Here is a 19,664-nt window from a genome sequence, read left to right on the forward strand (position 1 = left end):
GGCGAAAAAGCGATGTGAGCCGGAAATCACCGCCACCACGGGGTCCCCTAAATGCACTGTAAAGAGCTGTGGAAGTCACCGCCTCCGACTAGAGGAACGCATTGTGTGGGTCCATTTCACCTCTGTCGGCCTGGGATTCCTGGCCTGTTTTTTTTCACCCAATCGCAGGACCCAGCACCCCTCGCTGCTCCTAAAAATGCCCTGTGTAGCTGTTGCAGGAAGCCGATCCAAGCCCCGGGGACTCGTCACCGCTTGCGGCCCCGGGCTCAGCGAGGGGATCGGGCTGCCGCTGGAGCAGCGGCAGACATTGCCTAGCAACACAAGTCAATTGCAGGCAGAGAGTTAAGTATGCCCTCTCTCTCTCACAGGCCGGGATTCCGCATTATTGAGGGATGCGGGTCCAGACAAAGGATCGTACCGGGGTGGACCGCAACCACGGCCAGATCCCCAGGTAATGATTGACCCGCCCTACCGCGCATTGTGCTGCCTGGGTGGGCTGGGGAGCGAAGGGACTGTTGGTTGCGCGGTCAGGGGCCGAACCTGCTTAATGCATCAGTCTTCCAACGAAGGAGAGACCAATCCTGCCCCTAGCCACACAAAGGGGTCTTTACCTGGAATCGAGGGTCCCCGTAGTTTGTAACATGCCTCGAAGAGTAGTGGGGTGCAAGGCATTCAAAAGGGGGCACTGTCGCAGCACAACTGCATCCCGGAGGCACATTAACATTGAACACACCAATTTTCCTGTAGTGATATTTGGCTGTAAGTACAGCAAGAACATAATAGCACTGGACGCCCGAACCTTGCAGATATATTCCGACTAAAGAACACCGTACGCGGCCTAAAACCCTATCAAGGGGTGATTGAGATTCCATTCCCAGGGGACACGTGTCCCACATTTCTAAAAGACTCATTCACCTTTGCAAGTGACTTTCTATACACCTGGGACTAAGACTGCACTCCTACTGGAGCTACAAGTGTATTTTTCTTTTCCCCATTAAAGACACTGTCAGCAAATATTGCCTTTAGGAAACTCATGATATATTTGTGGAATTTTTCTTGATTTGACCTTGTCTCACACATAAAGATTATAAACAGCTGGTGTAGTGTCTATTTGTGGTGTTTCCATGTGTTATGGTGGTGGGTGTTACACAACTACTTTACACATTGCCTCCTGAGTTAAGCCTACCTGCTCTGCAACAAGCTACCAGAAGGGTGGTCTAAGGTATTTTGAGACTCACCCTGTCAGAACCGGTGGTCCCTACTTAGTCTAGGGTGCATACCCCTGCCAACTAGAGACCCCGCTTCTAACATTCGTGCAGAACAAAGTTTGGTTATTGGGCATCATTTTAATTTAATCTCGAAGCAGTTGGTTCGGAATCAACTAAGAGTTTATTTATTTCTGTCATTAATCAGAATAAAATAATGTTGGACGTGTCCTACCTTTGTCTCATCTACTTTAAATTTCATAGTGTCTCTTGGAGATTTAATATGTTGTCCAGGTCACCGCCCACGTTGCCGTTCTCGCACCTGGAGGTGCCTATTTTAGCTGGTGGGGCCCCCGCTGAGCAGGGCTTGCCCAGGCAAAGACCCGGCTAAGAGGAGGCCCATCAGCAGCCGGTTGAGGCTGGCCGGGCAATCGCTCTTGGTTCTGCGATACTGTTGAGCTATAGTTGACATAGCCAATCCAAGGTACTGCTTCTTAATTACATTTTGTATTTCCCACATACAAGCCGTTTATGGTCTTTTATGGTGTTATCCTGAAGGTGTACTGTGCAAAGGTATATCCCCTCACCTAGCATTTTATGAAAAGAACAATATTTGGTCACGAGGATAGCCGGTCGCAGTAGCCTCAAAGAACTACATGAGGACCTATGGCATAACTGCCATTTCTAAACTCCATCTGAACTATTTGTCCCAGGAGCTATACCTTGTATTATATGATCACGGGCAAGAGGAAGCTAAATGTGGATATCTCTGGAGGGGACACAGTAACCACCTTAGACTCCGTTCCAGTAAGGGCAGCCAGCGTAATCTCTAAGGAAATAGCCCTAACTGAGAGGAGACTTTCAATGGAGCCTACAAATTGCTCTCGGGAGCCTTTTCCCCACATTGATCCATTGACAAAGGAAGATCCAGTTGGTTCTATACTCAAAGTAAACCTTATTGCTGATCTTTTAGATAGTAATGATGCAGAGATAGCCCAAGAAAACATTACTATTTTGTCTGAGCCTCCGTGAAAAAAAAGTGGGGTAAAGGAGAAAAGGTTGCCCAGCCACCTAAGAAGGCACTAGCCCGGGAATGCTGGGCTGCATTTATCTGGATGAACTAACTCCTAAGTTTGAATATCTGGTGACATTGATATAGGCTCCAATTATGTCATGGCTTGCTGGGATAGAGGCCATGCTTACTCACCTCACTCAGTCTGGATTTAGTTCTACAACTGACAAAGTAGAGATGGTGTCTACGAGGACCAGTAGAAATATCAAGAAAACCCTGTTTAAAAAACAGCAAATCGCTGATGTAAAGTTACTAGGGGTGGTCTGGGTTAGGGGGGTCTATTCTTTACCAATCTATAGGTGCTATGCGCCAGTTGGTGCCATTACACCCTGTTAGAATGAACTTTCGAACACACTTGAGTGTACCAAACAAGAAGAGATTTGTGTCTTAAAAAATAATCAATGATGATTTATTCACCTCCCAATAGGGTTACAATCTAGCATGTTATCACAATATTAAAAAATAATTAAAAAACTCATAACTCCAGTTATACAGTCATATATAAAAAGTCAAAATGTAATCAAAAAACAGTCGACGCAGCGTTTCGGTGCTTTTTTTCTTTTTTCACACCTTCTTCAGGACTTTACAACATTTTGACTCCATTGTTTCTAAAAATAAAAAAAGACATTTAAGTATTTCTCTTTTTTGCAAGTTCATCCTTTTGACCTAATCTTGTTGTTGTCTATAGATTATACCACTAGGTATCCCCTTTACTGTGTTAGACTACTTTTTAAAGAACAAAAATTTAGTTCTCTTTGCATAATCACAACTTCGCTCCTCTACTAGTTGTATCTGATTTTATCATCGCTTTTTTTATCATTAGGATGAATTAATTGATTTATTAAAAATCCCTGGGAATATTTATCGTACCTGTGTTTCAATCAGAAGTGAAGCAATACGAAAAATTCCGCATGAATTTACCAGGTGCTCAGGTTTTTTTGATATCCTTGAGCTAGATTAATAACGACAAAATATAAAAAATTTTTGTTTCAGTGATGGAACTTTGAAAATCATAGTTTAGGCTAAGCTGCTTAAACAGTTATCCATATTACCTCTGGGTCTAGTCAACTCTGTGTTGTATATGCACGGAGGAGCCACCATCAATTCGGGCAGTACTTCATATGGTATTTATTCCACAACCTGAAAATACATCGATAACCATGCCTCATAAAAGTCTTGTCCCAGATATTACACAGTTCCTACTTTATTTTTAGTAATCACCTATGTTTATGGATATGGTGGTTATATCGCCCTCGTACTAACCTTTATTGCGTTCTTAGCTGATTCAAAAGTGGGCATCGACGGCAAATGGATAGTGCGAAGCCTCACTGTCAGGATTTCTTTCTTCAATGATCCAAGGCTGTAGGGTATTTATAAAAAGCATCCGTGTTACCGAATGGATTTAACTAGGAATTACAGATCTACATTCGATCCTACGGTTTTACTACTAAGTCTTATTTTTAAATATCCTCTTTATATAGACATTACCCATTTGTGTCTAAGATGTTACCCGTGAAATTTCTTATGAGGGGAGCCATCCACATGATATTAACACATGGCTTCTTATTTAAAGCCACATACTGCATCTCAATCTTATGCCCGCGGTAACGCTACGCATTCAGGCTTGCTATTTCAAACATTATTTACAGGAGCATTCTATTTAGAGCTCTAGGGGCTAGTTCTAAACTGCTGAGTTAACGCCCCGGTCTCACCTTATATGTCGTAAGTGGCCTCCCTGCTCCTCCGTGACGGCGTCTTCCTGGAAATTAGAAGAGTGGCGCCATTGTTTTGAAATGTCTCTTTTATATCCGGTCTCTCTGGTATGACCCGGAAGTACTTGGATTATCCAAAAAACCGATTTATATCCAGTTTTTAATAATTATAATCCAATTACAAGTATATTTAGCCTGCACACCGTGAATGTTATATCGGCCGTCACCCGACCGGCGGTAGAAACTGTCCTTAAAAAAGCGAACTTATCGTGCACCTCTTTTTAGGGATTAAAACATCCTGATATCGCTATTATCAATATTTGCTTGAATTAAAGGCTCTTAGATGTATCACAACATTGTGGCAGCCTGTTTATACACTATTTACTGATATCGTCATCTTTTCGATGGCCGCCATTTTGGAACGGGTTAGCAAACCCTTGGCGCCTCGTGTTATTTCACGTCCCGAACATCAAATGAATGTCGAAAATCTATCGTTATTATAAATTTGCATCTAAATTGTTGCAATGTCACTCGTAAGTTAACCTTCACATTTTACATCGCCATCTCTGTGTTAGCAATGATATTCGTATGTTTCCACTCTTGTCTCTATTTTTTCTACGAGGACCAGTCATGTGACTCAACCTGCACCCACAGCCCTCTTAAGTGAGAGGAGTAACCTTTGTGAGAAAGTGACACCACACAGTTGGGACCGATGGATAAATGACCCACGTGGACGTGTTCCCAAGAACCTGGGGCTTTTGGTTCATCTACAATCATTGGTGTGGCACCCCAGAGGTATTCTGCTGGCCCGAGGGCCGTCCCCAGAGTCAATATCTTGTCTGAAGGGTGTAGAGCTAACAGTTCTAATTTAATCAGACCTCACCAAACGTTAGTTGGGGACATTCATTATTTAAATTTGCAATTGGAGTCAGCCCCCTTGGTGGTTATCTTGACGGGTATCCCCCCTATTAAGTAGGGTTCGAGGGAGCCCACGGTAGATCTGAAGCTCAACGCCTCTCACCGGTGTGAAAATATAATTGTAAATAGATAATACATGTCACCAGATATTATAATGGCAAGAAGAGTGGGATGGGTTGGCACTAGTGTAAGCAAGAATATCGAGGGAGACTATGTTGTGGTTAATCTAAGACATCCTAAATACACCAAAGCTTTGGTTGAGAGCCATCATATCCAAAAAGCTAATACCGCAATCCGGATTGTCCCCCTTCAATTCTTCTATCCCACCATTTATTTTTTCCCCAGCTGGTTGCTTTGCCAATAGGGCCCTCTTGCCACCAAGGACACCACAGTGTTTGAACACTAGGATAGCTATTCCCTTGCCAAAAGATTTGAACCCTTGATGGGCCTAGACGATATAGTTTGACAAATAGTATCATACAACCATACAACAAACCTCAGGCTCTCGTCACCTCCAGTCAAAGTGCCCATCTCTTCTCCCCAGATGGACCACACTACCACTAGCCCACCAATTATGAAGATAATGACCTGGAATATTGCAGGTTTGTGGGCCAAAAGAGATGATGCTCAGTGACTAGCGACAGTTGGGTCTTGTCATTTAGTTCCACTGCAGGAAACTTGGGACATATCTGATTCCTTCTTCTTTGATAGATTTACTTCCTTTGTCAAAGCAGCTGCTTCCTCAACAGCAGGGTGTGTTAAGGGTGGCATTGCATAAAATCACCTGTGCCACTAAAGTGGTGGCCTGACACTCACCTAATCATTTAGCAGTAGAACCAACCTTTCCCAATCATTGCCCTCTATTGGGGGCACATTTCTATAATTCCTTCTGTAGATACTCCAACACTGAACACATCGCTTCACTGAGCATTACAGGGAGATGGGATGCCCATATTATTAAATTATAATTCTAGGCAATTATAATGTACACCTTTGTCAGCACAACTGCATTCTAGTAAAAAACCCACGTGAAGCTTAATCTTCGATTGTCTATTTTGAACATGCGGACCAAGGTTCTTGATTAGAAGGTCTACTTGCAACCAACAATTTGCACTGTCTTGAGTATTCGAGCAAAGCAGATCCTGTTCCAACGGTCTCTGGAAGGGGTTGCTCCTTTACCGTTGATTTTATTCTGTTATCTGCTCCTTTGGTTTCTATTGTGCACAACTTAAAAACCTGTTGGAGCTGCTTTAGAGATAACAATCCTTTAATATTGGACTTGTAGGGGTTCAAGCTTTCCCTAGGGAGGCAGGTAAGAGTCAATCGAACAGGGAAATTAAACCAACACACCAAGCACATAGAATTAAGTGGGAGAAGGTGCTGCAAGAGGTTTTTCTGGACAAGCTGTATGCAGAAGGTGCAGAAGATATTGCAGACTGTCTTGACAACAGCTCACAAAAAAATGTGGGATTAGACGCTTACAGCAACCTAACTAAGTTGATTGCAGACAACTTAACAGTTCAGGGCTGAGTAGGAGGCACAAGGGGAAAAAGTGGTTTGATGGTGAATGCTCCAAATTACACAAAATTCTTGTTACTTCTCTGCAAAAGAAACCCAGGGTTGAAGAAAGTGTTAAGGCATGCAGAAAATCATACAAATCTGCCACTGAGCAAAGAAAAAAGGTTATTAGGGAGCAGGCGTGGGAAGACCTATGTCAGGCCAATGTACTGACCAACAGTTCCAAGTTTTGGGAACTGGCCAATAACCCTTTGTTGGACCTAGCCCTTTTGACAGGTTCACCCCGAAACTTTTTGCTTTTTCCAAGCCTATTTCTGTAACCTGGTGTTGGTGATTTTAGGCCTCTACGCACTTTTTCACTGTGGTACAGTGTAAAGTGCGTGAGCTCTCTGTGTATGTGTGGCCTGCCCTCCCATAGGAATGCATGGGGAATATGTGTGACCATGGTAGTTCCTGATGTGGGGGAGTGCAGGGTCGAGTTTGGTATGTGCGAATTCGTGAGATTGAATGCTGCGCGATGATGTGTGCGGCTTTAATGTGTCTGGTGTGGAAGTGCCACTTCTAGAAGTTGGTGTGTCTGTGCAGTAAATGTGCTGGCTTGTGATTGGCTGGAGCTGGCTGGTGTGCCTGGCTCCAGAAGTCAGGATGAGCCTGCCCCGGTGGTGAATGGGAGATCTGCATGATTGATGTGAGGGAGGAGTACACCTGGTACCTGAATAGGGCTGGGCTTTCCCCATACAATGCTGGCTCCGCCCCCTGTGGTGCGACTGATGACCCTAGCCTGATTAGTGAATGGGAAGAGGGGCTGAGCACAACACAGTGCTCCAAAACCAGTTGCATCTGGTTTTCCCTTCACCCTTTAGCCACGGACAAAGGATTTTGCTATATAAAAAGGGGGCTGTGACCCCATAAAAGTGTTCTCGTTTTCTAACTTGAAACTACCAGGGGCGTCCTGCTGCTGGGGCCCAGGGGAAGGCTTGCCTCCCTGGGCCCTGCCCAGCCCCTGGATCCCTGATGGACTTTCCTTATGGACCTTTATTTGGACCTCGTTGCTGGGACCCTTCTTGCTGTAGGGGTCACTTCTGGGGCCTCTGGTGGTTTCTGTGCCCCAGCGCCTCGTGAGCACTTTGTTTTTATTGCCTGAAAACGTCCTTTGGTGATCCCCCCTTTGTGCTTGTTGCAACTGCCTGCCGTGGAGAAGGATCGGTGTGCTCATCGGCACATAATTGCTGGTGACCGGGGGATCGTTGGGCCTCCCTCCGTGAAGAATCACCCTCAAAGATCTGGAGGCATCGTGGGCGGTCTGTCAGTGACCTGCCCCCTAAATTAGCCCGTGCTGCATATCACCGCCGCTGCCCGGGGCCTAAGATCACCAGAAAACCTCGTCGTCCACAGCCCGGGGCCGCGGACGAGAAACCGAAGAGGCCACACACTGATTGGCCGAATCCTGAAAGAGCTGCCGCGTCAGGAGGGGTTCGTCGGGTGAGCCGCGCTCTGATTGGCCAGATCCCGGAAGAGCTACCGCGTCAGGAGGGGCTCACCCAGAAAGCCGCGCTGGGATTGGCCCAGCGCTTGTGTCCCATCCCAGAAGGAGCCGCCATCACCGAGGAAGCAAGGTCGTGGCCGGAAGGGCGCCAGCGGGAGACAGACGGTGCGGGGCTCCCGTGTGGTCGAGAGAACGAGGGAAGCCCGCACTGAGAGGAGTCCCCGCCCGCACAGGACCGGTGAGTGGGGCTCGGGTGTTTTGGCTGAAGTACGGCCCAGGGACGGTGGTGCAATTAGGGCAGCCCCGTATGGCAGTGGGCCGCCCCAACGTTATCACTGAGCCTGCGTGGCTCCAGCAAGGGGCACATTGTTGTTAGAGCCGGTGCGTTCCGCGCGCTCCGGGGGCATGGTTTATTCAGAGCCTGTCGGGCTCCACCCGGGCGTAGTTGTTCTCGAGTCCCCCGTGAGGGACTCCAAGGTTGTCAGGAGGCTCCAGAGGGCACATTATTGTTAAAGAGCCCATGAGGCTCCTAAGGGCATTGTTGTTTTCAGAGCATATGTGTGGCTCCAATGTTTGGGGACAACTTTATTTACAGGGCCCTGTGTGGCTCTAGCCTGTGCATATTTGTTTTAGAGCCTGAGTGGCTCCCTAGGGGCACAGTTATTTAAGACACCAGTGTCTGGGGGCCAGTGCTCTGTCTATGAGGGGCGCACAATTCGTTTAGGAGCTGGAGTGCTCCTAGTGGCATGTTTTATTTCCAGAACCTAGAGTGGTTCCAACATGTGGCGCAATTTGCTTTAACCCCTTCAGTGCTAATGACAAGGGTAACTCGTCATGGAGTTTCCATTGATTTCAATGGAAAGTCAATGGAAGTGCATCAGGTGCCTTAGCAGCCAAGTGGTTAAGGGCTCCTGAGAGCCCATGCCGCAGTTTTGCTAATTTCTCAGCTGCCCAGCAAGTAGTGGGCAGCTGCACCGTTTAGGCTTTTATTTCTTTTAGGGGGACCTGTTCTTTGTGAGTCCAGGAGTGCGTCGCACTCCCTTTACCCCTACCTTGGCCTTTCACAGCAGCACAGCACTTAGTGCCAGCTGCAGCGTTTAGGCCCTTGTGATTGTTCTCAGCTGCCCAGCAAGTAGTGGGCAGCTGTAACGTTTAGGCTTGACTGGCGCTGCGATGGCAGCGCCCCCTGACATTATGGACACAGGGCATTTGAGCCCTCCTTGAGATGGCCAGTTGGCCAGGGGGGTGGTATATGGATAGGGTGTAAGGCCCTAATGTGATTTTTGCGCAATGTGATTACTTACTAGGTTTGTGATGATAGTTGTCTAATGTGATCCATGTGCTTTAAATGTGGTTCTAGGAAATGTAATGCATCTAGTATGTTTTACGCACCCTGTGATGATACCTCTAGAAATGGTTTTACCTATGGAGGTTGGTGTTATTGAGATGTTTTCACTCTGTGAGTTACACCCCTAAATGTAATTTATTCTTAGGAGGCAGAGTCTAATGTGTTTAGACTAGTGAGAGATTGCCTACTGTAGTTATACTGTTTAGGCCTAAATGTGATTGCTGCGTAATGTGCTTTGCCTTTATGCTTGTGTTATACTTCTAAAGGTGCTCATGCTTAGAAGTTTGCTTTGCCTAGTATGTTATACTAGTGAGTTTGTGTCCCTGCGTGATCTAGGCCTATGGTTATTAGTATTGCGTAGTGTGTACCTACCTTTACCAGTGGTTACTGATGGTGTTCTATAATTGTCAGTTTGTGCTACAACTGTTCTAAGTACTAGTTCTAACAAGTGTTTGTTCCTGACAGTGGCCCACGTGGCACTGTCCTATGTAAATAATCCCGTGTGAATATTGCCCGTGCCAGTTGGCACAATGTATATTGTGTGATACTATCTGATGTGATTTTGATAATACAAAAGTTATTTTATATAACCTTGTGTGGAGTTCCTTTTGTGGTGTGCCTAGGATGTTGTTGCTGTTGTGTGCGTGCGCAAATGCTTTACACATTGCCTCCGGGATAAGCCTGTTTGATCGTGCCAAGCTACCAAGGGGGTGAGCAGGGCCTGTGACTCCCTTGCCCTGACTAGAATGGTGGTTTCTGCCTCGCTTTGGTTTAAGCCTTAGCCAACCAGAAATCCCAGTTCTAACATTGGTGATCAGCTGTGAGGATTAGGACTTGTGTTTGCGCAGTACCACAGCGACAACTGGCTACATTACAAAACTCTGCATTTTAGATAGTCACATGTTTGGGATTATTGTTTATGATTTTGTTTTTCCTCAAGAGTGTCATTTTCAAATGGTGTTCCTGTGCTTTTATGTTTAGTGGCAGATGAGAGAAAATGACAGGATGGGACGCCAGTAGAAGGGGAGGTTCCCATAGATAAGGAATCCCTTGCTGGGTCCACTGCCCAATCCCTGTTCCTGTCCCCAGAGGTGTGGGTAGACAGGAAAGAGTGGGGGTGGAGGAGAAATGGCTAGCTCAGTAGGGTGGTTATCCCCTGAGTGTAGTGTGTGTGTGTCTAGATTCCCCAGTATGGCAGGATCCAGAGGTGGCAACTAAAATGTGTCCAGTGCGTGAAGTCCCATTCCCAGTTCCAAGAGTATGGTGCCTGGTGCTCAGTAAGATGGGTACAGGTTGAGAGTCAGAGGCAGTGAGGAACTGTCTCACCAGTCTGGAGGGGGAGTGTGTGGATGAGTGGTGTGTTGAACTGGAGGAGTTGGTGTGAGGTTTTTTGGTGATAAAAGGAGCTTGCACAGGAGGTGTACCTGTGGTGGTGTGCAGGAAGTCCTGCAGAGGCACTGGACGAGAAGGTGGACATCTGGACGTGTGTTAGATGTCTTGCAGAGGCATTGGGGAGTGATGCCAAAAGGAGTGGCTTGTGTATCTGATGATCCTGTGTAGGGGAAGAGGTTCATGTGTAGCCCAGCTAGGTCCCAGTAGAATGAGGAGGGGTGTAGGGGCTCACGTCCTGTCTCAGTGGAGGCGGAGTGAGTGTGGGACGGGGTGTCCCACTGTGGCCCGAAACCCTGTCTCAGGGCCTTGAAGGTTCCCTAAGGGAGCGCCAGGTCAGGGGCCTAGGCTGTACTTACAGGTCATTTGAGGAGGATCTTCCTTTGTCTAGAGGACGGGGAGTGTCTGTAACCAGAACTCCAGCTGTCCTGCTGTTGAGCAGTCCCGCTCCTAAGTGGAGGGTGCAGAAGTCCTGGTTGAGGAGTGAGAGGGGGAAAGAGTCCCCAGTGGAAGAACCAGTGGGTCAGGGGCCAGCCAGAAGGGCTGGGCCACCAGTGAGTGACCATGGTGATGCCACTTCTGTCCTGGGGGATGTCTGCACCCTGTCAGGTGGACAGGAGGTCGCTAGGTTAGAGCCAGGAAGACTGTCACACGACACAGTAGTTATGTGTCACCCTCAGGGGGGGCATGTGTGCTCCCCGTGAAGTCCTGGTTCACTGGGCATTTGACCGTCTAGAGTGCTTGACCATTTGTGGGGCCTCTGGAGGTCGTTCCCCGAGGAGGGGGGAGGCCAGGTTCAGGTTCAGGCTGACCTGGAGGGAAGGGCATCTGTAATCAGTGTCCTAACTAGTTTGGCTTCCAGGGGTACCGCTCCAAGGTGGGAGAGTGCAGAACTCTGGAAGGGGTGCAGAGGGAGGGCGTCCTTGCCTCTGACACCGGTGCAGCCTGAGGTTAGATCCTAGGTTGGGAGATTAGGAAACTTCCAGGTCAAGAAGGAATCTCTGCCGAAGTAGATCAGCTGAAGAGACTGAGGGGGCTGCCCTTGCTGTGTGTTCTGGGGCTCACCTGCAGTTTGTTGTTTCCACTAAGGTAGAGGAAAGGGGACTTTGCTGTGTGCTGTGTCCCCCCACCTGCTTGAAGAGGGACTGTGCTGTGTGCTTTGTACCTCTGAAGTGAAATAGTTTCCAGATCCCAGGTCGTAGACCAGTTGATGGAGAGAGGTCCTGAACTGGTGGGAGAGTTGTGTTCTGGTGGGTGCTTCCCTGGGAGGGTGTGGAACCCCAGGAGTAGAGGTAGGGTGGGGCATTCTTGCCCGTGACCTCTGGTCAGCCTGAGGGTATGGTCCCTACGTTGAAGGATCAGTGGTAGTTGTAGCTACACAGAGAGGGAGAGTGGAGACGGGCTATTGTGTGCCAGGGGTTACTGCCCCCCACTCTGTGGATTGGTCAGGACCTGTGACATCTGGATGGCCTAGGGCCTGGTCCTGGCCATGGATGACTAGAGAGTGCCAGTGGGGTATCCTAGTTGGGCCAGAGAGCTCTTGTTGAGTGGAAAGCATGTGGGTTCAGAGTGGTGTAGAACCGGAGGGTGTCCCTGTCATGCGGGCCTGTGTCCGTGTTTTGTCGCCCAAAGCAGGGAAGCCCATCACGGGAGTGATTGGTCTACCCTGCATTTTGGCTGGAAGGGGTTTGTGTTGGACCTGGCCCTTTTGGCAGGTTCAACCCGAAACTTTTTGCTTTTTCCTAGCTTATTTCTGTAACCTGGTGTTGGTGATTTTAGGCCTCTACGGACTTTTTCACTGTGGTACAGTGTATAGTGCGTGAGCTCTCTGTGTATGTGTGGTGAGTGGCCTGCCCTCCCATAGAAATGCATCGGGAATATGTGTGACCATGGTAGTTCCTGATGTGTGGGGAGTGCAGGGTCGAGTTTGGTATGTGCAAACTCGTGAGATTGAATGCTGCGCGATGATGTGTGCGGCTTTAATGTGTCTAGTGTGGAAGTGCCACTTCTAGAAGTTGGTGTGTCTGTGCAGTGAATGTGCTGGCTTGTGATTGGCTGGAGCTGGCTGGTGTGCCTGGCTCCAGAAGTCAGGATTAGTCTGCCCAGGTGGTGAATGGGAGATCTGCATGATTGATGTGGAGTGGTGTGGCTCACTGGTTAGAGGCGGCAGACCCGGAAGCAGAGAACGGCCTAGGACCAGGGTTCAATTCCCGACGTGGCAGGGTCGTGGACCAGGGTCAGCGGACTCGATAATTCTCGCCTCGGTGCCTACTCTAACCAGGGATCACACTCGGCAACTCTGGGCATTAGCTTGCCTCATCTCTACAACGGCCCCTCACATTTGCCAGGGATGCCTGGTTTCACCTTGGAGATACCCAGTAGGGACCATCTCACAGGGATAGCCAGGACGGGTTCCCCAGCGGTCTACAGCGCCACGACGCCTCAGGGCAGCAGTGCGCTTTACAAGACACATACATTTACATTTACATGTGAGGGAGGAGTACACCTGGGACCTGAATAGGGCTGGGCTTTCCCCACACAATGCTGGCTCCACCCCCTGTGGTGCGACTGATGACCCTAGCCTGACTAGTGAATGGGAAGAGGGGCTGAGCACAACACAGTGCTCCAAAACCAGTTGCATCTGGTTTTCCCTTCAACTTGTAGCCACAGACAAAGGATTTTGCTGTATAAAAAGGGGGCTGTGACCCCATGAAAGTGTTCTCGTTTTCTAACTTGAAACTGCCAGGGGCGTGCTGCTGCTGGAGCCCAGGGGAAGGCTTGCCTCCCTGGGCCCTGCCCAGCCCCTGGATCCCTGATGGACTTTCCTTATGGACCTTTATTTGGACCTCGTTGCTGGGACCCTTCTTGCAGTAGGGGTCACTTCTGGGGCCTCTGGTGGTTTCTGTGCCCCAGCGCTTCGTGAGCGCTTTGTTTTTATTGCCCGAAAACGTCCTTTGGTGATCCCCCCTTTGTGCTTGTTGCAACTGCCTGCCGTGGAGAAGGATCGGTGTGCTCATCGGCACATAATTGCTGGTGACCGGGGAATCGTTGGGCCTCCCTCCGCGAAGAATCAACCTCAAAGATCTGGAGGCATCGTGGGCGGACTGTCAGCGACCTGCGCCCCAAATTAGCCAGTGCTGCATATCACCGCCGCTGCTCGGGGCCTAAGATCGCCAGAAAACCTCGCCGTCCACAGCCCGGGGTCGCGGATGAGAAGCCGAAGAGGCCGCGCTCTGATTGGCCGAATCCCAAAAGAGCTGCTGCGTCAGAAGGGGTTCGTCCGGTGAGCTGCGCTCTGATTGACCAGATCCCAGGAGAGCTACCGCGTCAGGAGGGGCTCGCCCAGAAAGCCGCGCTGGGATTGGCCTAGCGCTTGTGTCCCATCCCTGAAGGAGCTGCCATCACCGAGGAAGCAAGGTCGTGGCTGGAAGGGCGCCAGCGGGAGGCAGGCGGTGCGGGGCTCCCTTGTGGTCGAGGGAAGCCCGCGCTGAGAGGAGTCCCCGCCCGCACAGGACCGGTGAGCGGGACTCGAGTGTTTTGGCCGAAGTATGGCCCAGGGACGGTGGTGCAATTAGGGCATCCCCGGATGGCAGTGGGTCACCCCAACGTTATTACTGAGCCTGCGTGGCTCCAGCAAGGGGCACATTGTTGTTAGCACCGGTGCGCTCCGCACGCTCCGGGGGCATGGTTTATTCAGTGGCTGTCGGGCTCCACCCAGGCGTAGTCGTTCTCGAGTCCCCAGTGAGGGACTCCAACGTTGTCAGGAGGCTCCAGAGGGCACATTATTGTTAAAGAGCCCACGAGGCTCCTAAGGGCATTGTTGTTTTCAGAGCATATGAGTGGCTCTAATGTTTGGGGACAACTTTATTTACAGAGCCCCGTGTGGCTCTAGCCTGTGCATATTTGTTTTAGAGCCTGAGTGGCTCCCTATGGGCACAGTTATTTAAGACACCAGTGTCTGGGGGCCAGTGCTCTGTCTACGAGGGGCGCACAATTCGTTTAGGAGCTGTAGTGCTCCTAGTGGCATGTTTTATTTCCAGAGCCTAGAGTGGTTCCAACCTGTGGCGCAATTTGCTTTAAAAGCTACTGAGAGCCCATGCCGCAGTTTTACTGATTTCACAGCTGCCCAGCAAGTAGTGGGCAGCTGCACCATTTAGGCTTTTATTTCTTTTAGGGGGACCTGTTCTTTGTGAGTCCAGGAGTGCGTCGCACTCCCTTCACCCCTACCTTGGCCTTTCACAGCTGCGCAGCACTTAGTGCCAGCTGCAGCGTGTAGGCCCTTGTGATTGTTCTCAGCTACCCAGCAAGTAGTGGGCAGCTGCAATATTTAGGCTTGCGCCGGTGGCGCACCCCTGACAGGCGCTGCGATGGCAGCACGCCCTGACATTCTGGACACAGGGCATTTGAGCCCTCCTTGAGATGGCCAGTTGGCCAGTGGGGCTGGTATATGGATAGGGTGTAAGGCCCTAATGTGATTTTTGCGCAATGTGATTACTTACTAGGTTTGTGATGATAATTGCCTAATGTGATCCATGTGCTTTAAGTGTGGTGCTAGGAAATGTAATGCATCTAGTATATTTTACATCCCCTGTGATGATACCTCTAGAGATGGTTTTACCTATGGAGGTTGGTGTTATTGAGATGTTTTCACTCTGTGAGTTACGCCCCTAAATGTGATTTATTCTTAGGAGGCAGAGTCTAATGTGTTTAGACTAGTGAGAGATTGCCTACTGCAGTTATACTGTTTAGGCCTAAATGTGATTGCTGAGTAATGTGCTTTGCCTTTATGCTTGTGTTATACTTCTAAAGGTGCTCATGCTTAGAAGTTTGCTTTGCCTAGTATGTTATACTAGTGAGTTTGTGTCCCTGCGTGATCTAGGCCTATGGTTATTAGTATTGCGTAGTGTGTACCTACCTTTACCAGTGGTTACTGGTGGTGTTCTACAATTGTCAGTTTGTGCAAAAACTGTTCTAAGTACTAGTTCTAACAAGTGCTTGTTCCTGACAGTGGCCCACGTGGCACAGTCCTATGTAAATAATCCTGTGTGAATATTGCCCGTGCCAGTTGGCACAATGTATATTGTGTGATACTATCTGATGTGTTTTTTGATAATACAAAAGTTATTTTTATATAACCTTGTGTGGAGTTCCTTTTGTGGTGTCCCTAGGATGTTGCTGTTGTGTGTGTGCGCAAATGCTTTACACATTGCCTCCGGGATAAGCCTTTCTGCTCGTGCCAAGCTACCAAGGGGGTGAGCAGGGGTTATCTTGGCGTGTGACTCCCTTGCCCTGACTAGAATGGTGGTTTCTGCCTCGCTTTGGCGTAAGCCTTAGCCAACCAGAAATCCCAGTTCTAACACCCTTTCTTTGCTGATTTGCAAAACTCTAGAGTGAACTGCACCATCTCTGCTGATAAATGGGTCCAACACTTTGAAGAGATATATATATATATAAGGAAGTTGACTCCGATAAGCATGACAATTTATGCGAGCCTGGAATTGATGCTTTACTGCTGTCTTTTAATGTGGATGAGGTCTATAAAACCATTGTGGCCACAGCTAGGAGGTAAGCCCCTGGCCCTGACTGGGTGCTATTGGACCTGTGTAAATCCATCCCTGTTACCTGGGCAATGATCTTGGTGCAGGTTTTTAATACGGCCGCCAGATGTGACTCAGCCCCTCATGGTCAACTGCTGACATCTTATCTATTTATAAAAAAAGAGTAAGGGACGATCCAGTATGTTACCATCAAATCTCTTTACTTGACTCAGCTGCTAAAATCATAGGAATGGTGGTATTAGACTGCTTAACCTTATGGCTAGATAATTTCAATTTTATCTCAGCTTGACATTATGGTTTCAGGAAAGGCAGAGGAAACCTGGATCAATGCATTAATCTGCATATGGTCATCGGAAAATATATCATCGCTAAAAGGGGTCACTTGCATATGGCCTTTATGGATCTAATGTCCGCGTTCAATCGTGTCAATATATCTAAGCCTTGGCCCTGGTGATTAGATATGGGCATGGATTTGATTTGGTAGCCTTTCTATGTAGTTCACATTTTAATCTGATAGCCTCAGCTGCATATAATGAAAATGGCTCACTCTCAGCCACTTGGGAAGTTAAGCAAAGGGTCAGACAGGGATATATTTTGGCCCTCATTTTGTTCACAAGTTCGGGGACAGTTTGTCAGTTACTTGTAAAGACATCCCCAGGGATGATACTAAACTTACCCCGCTCTGCTTTACGCAAAAGATGCAGTGCTACTTGCCTGGATGGCTGTGGGGTTGCAAAGCCTTTTAAATACATTCACTGATTTCATGATCTCTTTTGACCTTTCTATTAACTTTTCTAAATCACACATTATGAAAACAGGCAGTATAAAGCTTTCTGGACGCAGGTTCTTCTGAAGGGGGGCAGAATTTACTAAAGTTTCTACTTTCCTCTATTTGGGGGTGCTGTGTGATGAAAGGGGGTCATTGGTGGCACAAAGAGCACTTAAAAAGCATATCTTGGCTAGAGCAACAAGCGCCACTATGGACTTTGCTAGGAGACTAGAGGCCAAACCTTTACCCACCCTACTTAAGATTTATAATTATAAATGCATACCCATGACCACCTATGGTTGTGACATGTTGGGTTACAAAAAAGTTAGCGAACTGAAGGTAGCTGAGAATACATTTCTCTGCAGATTTCTCACAGCACCCACCTGTACTCCTTCTTTTTTGGTACATAAGGAGCTTGGTCAGAGGTTCATTTCCGAACTCATTGCAATTGTTCCTTTAATGCGATGGTTGAAAATTTGGTCTAGCCCCATTCCTACTATGAATCAGTTTGTTTTAGAGGACTGTTTGGGGCTTTTCCAGGGTTGGAACATTTCCTGGCTGTGTTACGTCCTAGATAAGATAAAGTGTTTAGGGCATCCCTAGTTGTTCACACTCCAAAAACAGCTGTGCCCTAGCGAGTTGAAAGATATCAAACATATGTTCCTGGCCAGGAGGATGGCAGAAGGGAAGGTAAGGAACTTATCAAGCCTACAATAAGGCAATACATAATACTGAATCCAAGGTCCTTAGGGCAACATTACTGGTCCTATATTAACAATCCCCACCACTCCTTTATCCTTACTAGATTTAGATTTAACTTCATTCATTGGTGTTTAGCAGTTCTCAGAGGTTTCTCAAAGCCAGGTGCCCTAAAGCCTTGCCTGTGTGATCATTTTTCAGTACAAGATGCTTTACATTTTATTTTATGATTTATATTGTAATCTATGGAAAAATACATCTTTTCGCTGTTAAGGAATTGAAATTTTGCACAAGTGAAGCCTGCCATGATATACTTACAAATTCTGTGTTCACCCCTGATTTGTTCTGGAGTTGCTAGTTTCATTACAGGAGAACTAAGAAATAGGAAAAGCTGTATAATGATTATTGAATTCCTCATGCTCTTATGTTGTGTTGAATCATACATGTTTTAACAATGGGTTGTTTTATAGACATTTCATTGCACAATACCAATTGTGCTTTACATTTCAATGCACAATACAATTTGCGATATACATATGCCCCTCTTATAGCTTAGATTCCTATATTTGCATTATCATTACTGCCTTGTTTCATCTCTACTACCTAAGATTTAAGATGCTTTAGGCATTCTTAAGTGTGGGATTTATTGTGTTTGCTATGTGCTTTTATGGTTTTTGCTGGCCAAATAAAGATTTCTTTGACTTGACTTGTGTAGTCCACTAACATCTCCAAAGAGTGATGAGGTGTCTTGATCCTCTTCCTAACTGCTGTCAGATTCTGCTCAGTGGTCAGCTTTCACATAAGATCTGCCTTCCTGTGGACTTGGATATCTTGTTGAGCTGTCATGTTAAGATTCAACTTATGAAGGTAACCTTCCAATGTATTTCTCTCTTCATTTATTCAGTTCTACCTAATATGTGCTGTAGTCCTGAGTTCTAGGGTGAGTAAGCATGCAACTGTATCCAACCCCTCTAAGACGGATGTAAGTGGATGGTTGCTTCATTTTACAGAGTTTGGATTACCACTCATCCAGGTTTAAAGAGGTGCACTCTCTCTCTCTCTCTCTCTCTTTCTTTCTCTCTCTCTCTCTCTCTCTCTCCCTCTCTCTCTCTTTCTTTCTCTCTCTCTCTCTCTCTCTTTCTCTCTCTCTTTCTCTCTCTCTCTCTCTTAGAGCCTTTGTAAGAAATTGGGTTGTTGAGTAAGGGAGGTGTGATTCCCTCTCAAGCAACAGCAATGATCCTTGTCAGGGTGAACTATAAACAGTCACCAACTTAACCTGTGCTTAACCCTCTGGTAGCTTAGCACAAATGCAGTCAGGTTTAACTTTGAGGCTAAGTGTAAAGTATTTATGCACCACACAAATAGCAACAAAGTGAAAACACAACACAAGAACACTCCAACACCAATTTGGAAAATTTTAGTAAAAATGAATATATTTTTGACACCAAAACAACAAAAATCCAATCAGTAGAACCAAAGAGATGCAATGTGAAAGGTTTCAGGTAAGTGCAGTGCCTAAAAGCACAAAGCATCACTTGCCGCTATATGGTAGTGAGGCCAACTGCAGTGGTGCGCAGCCAAATACAGGAACCAAGTTAGACTCGCTGATAAAAACGTTATCCTCTAAAGTCTAGCATGAAGAGTTCCATCACAATGGAGGAGGCCGGGAGGAACAGAGAGAGCATCCCAGATGGTCTCTGCTGGAAATTGGCTTTGGCAGTCCCTGTTGGCTAGCAAGGTTGTAGCACAAAGTGCAGATTTCGCATTGGCGGTCGGCACGGGCAGCAAGATCTTGCTGTCAGTGGGCCTCGAGGAGGAGTTCAATTGATGCCACATCAAGGTACCATGACCTAGGAGGCACTTCTTGTGGATCAGGAGCTCACTCCAGCATAGCACAGCATGGCTCAGGCAGGTCCAGTTGCTGGTATAGTTGCAGCTTGTCAGCTGGGAGTTGCTGGAGCTTGTTGCGTTCTTGTAGCTCAGAACAGGA

This window comes from Lissotriton helveticus, chromosome 5_1 (assembly GCF_964261635.1).
Source record: "Lissotriton helveticus chromosome 5_1, aLisHel1.1, whole genome shotgun sequence".
Lineage (NCBI taxonomy): Eukaryota > Metazoa > Chordata > Amphibia > Caudata > Salamandridae > Lissotriton > Lissotriton helveticus.